General features: G+C 43.2%; 1 pseudogene across 1 annotated transcript; it reads left to right on the forward strand.

Annotated features, from left to right (window-relative positions):
- Positions 1 to 1,202: 1,202 nt before the first annotated feature.
- LOC149301600 (uncharacterized) lies at positions 1,203 to 6,460 on the forward strand (annotated as a pseudogene). Its single transcript, XR_016272211.1, has 3 exons — positions 1,203 to 1,381; positions 2,230 to 2,350; positions 5,018 to 6,460. The product of XR_016272211.1 is annotated as an uncharacterized LOC149301600 (transcript).
- The last annotated feature ends 522 nt before the right edge of the window (positions 6,461 to 6,982 follow it).

Consider the following 6,982-nt stretch of genomic DNA (forward strand, 5'->3'; position numbering starts at 1 on the left):
AAAGCACAAATCATTTCGTAAGAAAAGCCCTATTGAAGATCTGGGGGAAAAACAAGTGTAGAATATGTCCAAAAATACCTTTATGGTGTTTGCCACATGAGGCTCTTTTCGGGAGGAAAGGTATCCAGAAAACTAACTGGTTAAGATACAAGGATGTACTGAAAGAATCGCAAGGAAAACTAGAGATCAAAACACAAGAAGAACCTAAAGAATCTGGCCTAGATTGTCACTGGTATCTTTATCATCAAATGAGGGAGAGGTTTAAAATAGATGTGAAATTAGGAGGAATACAGAATGCAAAATGGGAATTGTGGAAGCCATGCTCCATGTTCATTCCATGCCTGATGAGAGTGTTGGGTGCGAGGCATTGGAGAAGCATCCACCTGTGTCTCTCTAGCCAGAAGCCAAAGGAAGGCCTTCTCCTCTCAGGGCCACTGGGGAGGTCAGGAGGTTTCAGCAGATGATGCGCTCATTTCACATCTAGCTACAGGGACATAGCCAGGGTCCTCTCCCATTCCCCATCCCCTGACCCCCCTCCACTCTCACAAGGCATGGAGTGTCAGGACCATGGTGAACAGGTCTGAGGAAATGACATGCATGTGGCCACTAGATGGAGCTGTTGTGGAAGTCATTGACAGCTCTAGTGGCAGTTAGATGTGTCAGCATTTAAACAGTGCATCATTGGAATGTTGATGCAACTGTCAACTGTCATTCTCAGCTGTCACTGAGGAAGAGTCAGACAGTGTGTGCCTCAGAGTGGGTTGTTACTGGTGTGGATGGTGGAGGGTGTCGATGTATATAGTGTTGTACACAGTGGAACTTCTGATATGAGAATATCATCTGAGAGAAGATTACAGTGTCTCTCTGCTCATTGAGAAAGAGACAGGTGTTTCTTCAGCTCACAAGCTACTGACTACAGTCAAGGTGGAGAATCTGGTGCCATACATTAACATGTTGCCTCACGTGCTGCGCAACATAGCAACGTCAAAAGCGTTTTAACATGGAGTATCTGTTGTGTAGGGGAGCTGCAGTGAAGTTATGCTAGGTCCATGGGACTTTGTTTGCTGAAGAGGGAGGAAGGGGATGCCCACCTCTGCATTGGCCCAAAGGAGGCATATGTCACCTGTGTATCTCACCAGCAGCATGCTGTTCTCTGTGTCTTTGAGTGATGCAGGATTTCTTGACAAATCAAGCCTAACCCTAGTCTCTTTTCTCAGGAATGTCATCTCGGTCCCCTTGTATACAGCTTTGGGGCATATTTTACTGGAAGAGACCCAAGTGCAGGGCCACCAGGACCCCTTCCCACCTAATGGCCAACACAGAGGCCAAGCGGAGGGAGTTGGGCTCCAAGAGAAAGAGGCTGGCGAAGTACAACTCTTTGGTGAGTGGCCATTCTGATATTAGTTTCATTTGTGTCATTGCTGGGCCAACTCATGAAAGCAAGTGGAGAACATATTGTCCCAGTTTGGCAGAGAAAGTCCTGGTTAATCCTCTGTCTCCCCACTTTTTCAGGGGGTTTCAAAAGTGTAGGTTTCTCTCTCCTCCCACTTTCCCCCTTCTCCTGAGCTCTCTTGGGTTGCTGAAAAATGACTTCCAAGGAGTTTGCACCCCATCAACTCAAAAGGGGGAAGAGGAGAGGAGATAGGTTGCCAGAGTCTTCCCTTGCCAGGAGGGTGAGGCAAAAGCAAACTGCTGTGCCCTTCCTAGTTTGTGTGATCTTCCTCATAAACAACTTTGGCAATCCTCACCACCTTCTGGTGTTGCTTGTCCACATGTGCCTTGCTTTTCCTGTCTGTAAAATGTTGGGGATATGGGAGACCATCTCTGGATCTAAATTGGGGGTGGGCCCAGTGGCTGTCAAGTCCAGAGTGCTCCCCAGAACTGCTTTTAAGAATGACATTTGCCTCTGAAATTTGGCAAGAAATGGCTAAATGCACCATATTCTTTTGTGGCTAAATGTACTCTATGTGTTTTGATAGTCAATATCCTAATCCATCCTCAATATCCCAGCCATGGCCTAAATTATATATTTTTATTATATTGTATATTATATTGAAAGGATTCAAGACAATCTGATCTCAAAGGCAGTAGTTTTTGCTTGCTAACAGAATTTAAAGTTTACTTCCTGGACTGAATTGTGAAGTGATGAAATAATATTTGGGATGAACCATGTGCTTTCCTCCCTTTTTGCTTAGTCACTCTCTGGATGAGGGCTATTTTCCATTTCAGGTGACATTTGCAGATGTGGCCATATATTTCTCCCAAGATGAATGGAATCTGTTGACGAAGAAACAGAAACTTTTCTACAACTATGTAATGATGAACAATTATGAGAATGTGGCTTCTGTAGGTAAGGAACCTGAATCCATTGCTCTTTCTATAAAGACTGAGGGCTCTTTCATACTATATTATCATGTTGCTATGGTTCCACTAGAATTATAGAGTCATAGAGTTGGAATAGACCACAAGGGACATCCAGTTGAACCCCCTTCTGCCATGCAGGAATACACATTCAAATCATCCCCAAGAGATGGCCATCCAGCCTCTCTTTAAAGACCTCCAAAGAAGAGGACTCCTCCAAACTCTAAGGGAATATATTCCACTGTGAAAGTGCTCTTACTGTCACAAAGTTCCTCCTAATGTTTAAGTGGACCCTCTTTCCCTGTGGCTTGCATCCATTGTGGTGTCTCCTTTTCTCTGTATCAGCAAAAAGCAAGCCTGCTCCTTGCGCAACCTGACAACCTTTCAAATATTTAAACATGGATATCATATCCACTCTTTATCTTCTTTTCTCCAGGCCAAACATAACCAGCTCTCTAAGCTTCTCCTCATAGAGCTTGATGGTTTCCAAACCCTTCACCACTTTGGTTACCCTCTTTTGGACATGCTCCAATTTGTCAACATCCTTTTTGAATTGTGGGGCCCAGAACTGGACACAGGATTATTCCAAGTGAAGCCTGACCAAAGCAGAATACAGTGGCACTATTACTTCTCTTGATCTAGAAACTATTCTTGCATTGATGCAGCCTAGAATCACATTGGCCTTTGTAGCTGCCTCATCACACTGTTGGCCCATGTTCAACTTGCGGTCTGCTAGGAGTCCTAGATCCCTTTCAAGCCTAATTTAATTGTGATAGCAACATCCTGTAGAATATTTGAATCTGTAGTTCAGTGAAGCACTATTGCTCTCAAGTTTCTAAGGAGTCTAAATACCCCATCCTAAACTGCCAATTCTAGGATTTTGTGGAAAGAAGCCATGTAGATTAATGCTTTTCACACCCACATGGTACTCAGCACATCCCTAAGCGGGTTTCCTACCTCTTTTGGCCCCTCTTCCATCCTTTTAATGGCTCAGAGAGGGCCCAACAGTGGCAAAATGGCCTCCACTTCCCCAAAGGGATGCTGAGGGATGTTGAGGGGCAAAATATTATTTCATCCCCCCCGCCTCCATCAATACAATCTGGGGTTGCCCCTGAGATCTCTTCCAAACCCCATCAGTAGTCGATACCTGTCTTATAGATGTTTTAAGGCTGTTTTAAGGCTGCTCCCTGGCACTTCACCCTCACCAAAATTGGAGTCCAGGTCCCAGCCCCCTTGCTCTGCCTTTGCCAATGATTTATTTGTATATTGATTATCCTGCCTTTCTCAACAAATGGGCCTAAAAGGGATGTCATCCTGAGCAGGGAGCTGACTTGTTTTTAGCTGCTCCAGAGACTAGGACCCGGAGCAGTGGATGCAAGCCACAGGAAAAGAGATTCCACCTCAACATTCGAAAGAACTTCCTGACAGTAAGGGCTGTTCGACAGTGGAAAACACTCCTTCCTCGGAGTGTAGTGGAGTCTCCTTCCTTGGAGGTCTTCAAGCAGCGGCTGGATGGCCGTCTGTTGGGGATGCTTTGATTGAGAGTTGCTGCATGGCAGGCAGTTGGACTGGATGGCCCTTGCAGTTTCTTCCAACTCTATGACTCTATGATCCCTTCTATGCATCACACTCTGTGGGTTTGTGTCTGTAATAGAGAGATGAAGGGAAAGTGAAAAATAGAAAGGTAGGCAAGAGAGGCTGAAAATGAGATGCTGAAGTGGTGCAGATGGGCAAGAGGGAAGGTTGGAGAGCAGAGGGAGAAAGGGAAGGGGATCAGGCCTCTGGGAGCCAGGAGGGGAAGGCAGGAGCAAAGCCAGGATTGCCTAGCTCTGTGCAGAGAGGAAGGGACCCCTGGGAAGGGCCAGGAGAGGGGCCTTGGGGATTGGGAGGCAGCCACCAACCTCACAGATTTTAAGAACTGGTGAGAACCAGCTCAGGTCCTTGTTTTCAAACATATTAAGGGGTTCCATTTAGAAATTATGAGCGATGTCTATGAAGAGAGGAAAGGGCGACAGAAAAATTCCTTTTTGTCTAATGTTTCTTTTCCAACCTGAGCTTTCTTAGCTCCATGGTTGATTCCAGAGGCCCTTTGTTACCCGAAATGCTGGAGTCTGGGGAGGACACTCCCAAGTGCTATGCTTTCAGGGGAATTTCATACTTAGCTCAAAGGAAATATTGGGGCAACAGCAATATAATAATAATAATAATAATAATAATAATAATAATAATAATAATAAAGATTTATTTCTAGCCCGCCCAATCATGAAGAATCCCGGTGGGTTACAACAATAAAATAGATCAAAGTACAATAGAGTTAAAAAAAAATACCTTGACCTACCCCCCCCCCCCCCCCATTCCCAGTATTAAAACAGGATTAAACAGTAATACTATAAAAACAGTAAAAACATTAAAGACATTTTAAAAAAAGGTAGAAACATAGGCAGGGAAGAGTAGACAGATGAGGGAACAAATATCTCTATATCTGGGGAGGGTAACTAGGTTGGAAAGGCCTGCCGGAAGAGGTCCATCTCGAGTGCTTTCTTAAAGGCTTTATTAATTTAATATCAAATAGGGAGGTGTGAACGTAGGGCTAAATCTTGGGCTAACACTTTCCCCTCTTAACTCTGATATTCAGTATTATTTTCCTTCTTCACAGAAGAACTTGTCAGTCATGAGAGAGTCCACACATCAGAGAAGCCACACAAATGCCCGCATTGTGGGAAATGTTTTTATTTGAAGGGAGACTTAGTGAGACATCAGAGAATCCACACAGGAGAGAAGCCATACAAATGCCAGCATTGTGGGAAATGTTTTTGTGTGAAGTCACACCTAGTAAGACATCAGAGAGTCCACATAGGAGAGAAGCCACACAAATGCCAGCATTGTGGGAACTGTTATTCTCGGAGGTCAAACCTAGTGACACACCAGAGAATCCACACAGGAGAGAAGCCATACAAATGCCAGCATTGTGGGAAATGTTTTTATTTAAAGTCAAAACTAGTGAGACATCAGAGAATCCACACAGGAGAGAAGCCATACAAATGCCAGCATTGTGGGAAATGTTTTTAGTCGAAGTCAAACCTATTGACACACCAGAGAATCCACACAGGAGAGAAGCCATACAAATGCCGGCATTGTGGGAAATGTTTTTCTCAGCAGTCAAACCTATTGAAACATCAGAGAATCCACACAGGAGAGAAGCCATACAAATGCCAGCATTGTGGGAAATGTTTTTATTCGAAGTCAAACCTATTGACACACCAGAGAAACCACACAGGAGAGAAGCCATACAAATGCCGGCATTGTGGGAAATGTTTTTCTTCAAAGTCATACCTAGTGAAACATCAGAGAGTCCACACAGGAGAGAAGCCATACAAATGCCAGCATTGTGGGAAATGTTTTTCTTTGAAGGCAGTCTTAGTGAGACATCAGAGAGTCCACACAGGAGAGAAGCCATACAAATGCCAGCAGTGTGGAAAATGCTTTTCTTGGAGGTCAGGCCTATTCAGTCACCAGAGAAGCCACACAGGAGAGAAGCCACACAAATCCAAGAAGTGAATGAACATTATTTTTGTAACGATGGAATACAAAAATATTTTTTCAATCCAGCGGTGCTAAAAAGCCCTTATGAATTTATTTGTACAGTTTTTCTGTCCATATGTCTGTTTATTTTTTAAAGTTATGTTTTGTTAGGTTTAGGTTGCTACTAGTATAGATAATTGATTTGGGTTATAAATTTGGCTGGGGATTGTGGGCCGTGCTTTAGGTTAGTTAGATGGGGGGTGGGATTTGTTGCAGCTAGCTAGAATAGCAATAATAACATTCAGAATTTGTGGGATGTTGGCTGAAGAAAGTTGGGGACTTTAAGAGAAAGGGAGCTAGCTTCTTTGAATGTCTGGGGCAGGGAAAGATTGTGCGTGTGAGAAGGATGGCAAAGTGGAGCTGGTTAATAGTGGGGGGGTGGATGGTGGGAATAGGTAAGGGCTAGGTTTGGTAGAAGGTGGAGTTTTAGGTTTTGGGGTTTCAATATATTCTTTGGCTTTGGGAGGGCAGTTCTGGCTTAAATACTGATTTTCTGACTATGTGTTTTCAATAAAGTTCTTTGCTATTTCAACACACTGGACTCTTTGATGCACAGAAGTTGTGAATTTGCACAAAACTGACACTTTCTTCTGTCCTCAGTCCTCAGCTCCATTCCCAGCCATAAGAACAGCAAAGGCAAACACACACACGAGATATGAGCCGACTTGGATGCCAGCATAATATAATAAGAAAAGATTTATTTCTATTTAATTTTAATCTTTATTAATTTTCTATTAAAATAGCCATAAATTCAAATCACAGTCACAAAGTCTCTATTACAAATAACAAATTAAAATAGCCAATTCTTCTTGTATTTCTTCTGTATCTTCAAATCTTCATGCGACCCTTCTTTGGATATCTACTTCCTTCTATTTCAGGTATTGGAAAATAACTATATTAAAAGAGAAAACAATCCCGCTTCCACTTTGTCAAATCGTTTGGTATATAACACAATAGTCCTAGTCGCTCATCTTTTGTACGTTTGTTCCCGTCTCATACCTTATAATAATCTTAACAGCTTTTAAGAATAAAAAAATTC

The sequence above is a fragment of the Sceloporus occidentalis genome, unplaced genomic scaffold (genome assembly GCF_023333645.1).
Source record: "Sceloporus occidentalis isolate IW3139 unplaced genomic scaffold, rSceOcc1.0.p SCAF_21, whole genome shotgun sequence".
NCBI lineage: Eukaryota > Metazoa > Chordata > Lepidosauria > Squamata > Phrynosomatidae > Sceloporus > Sceloporus occidentalis.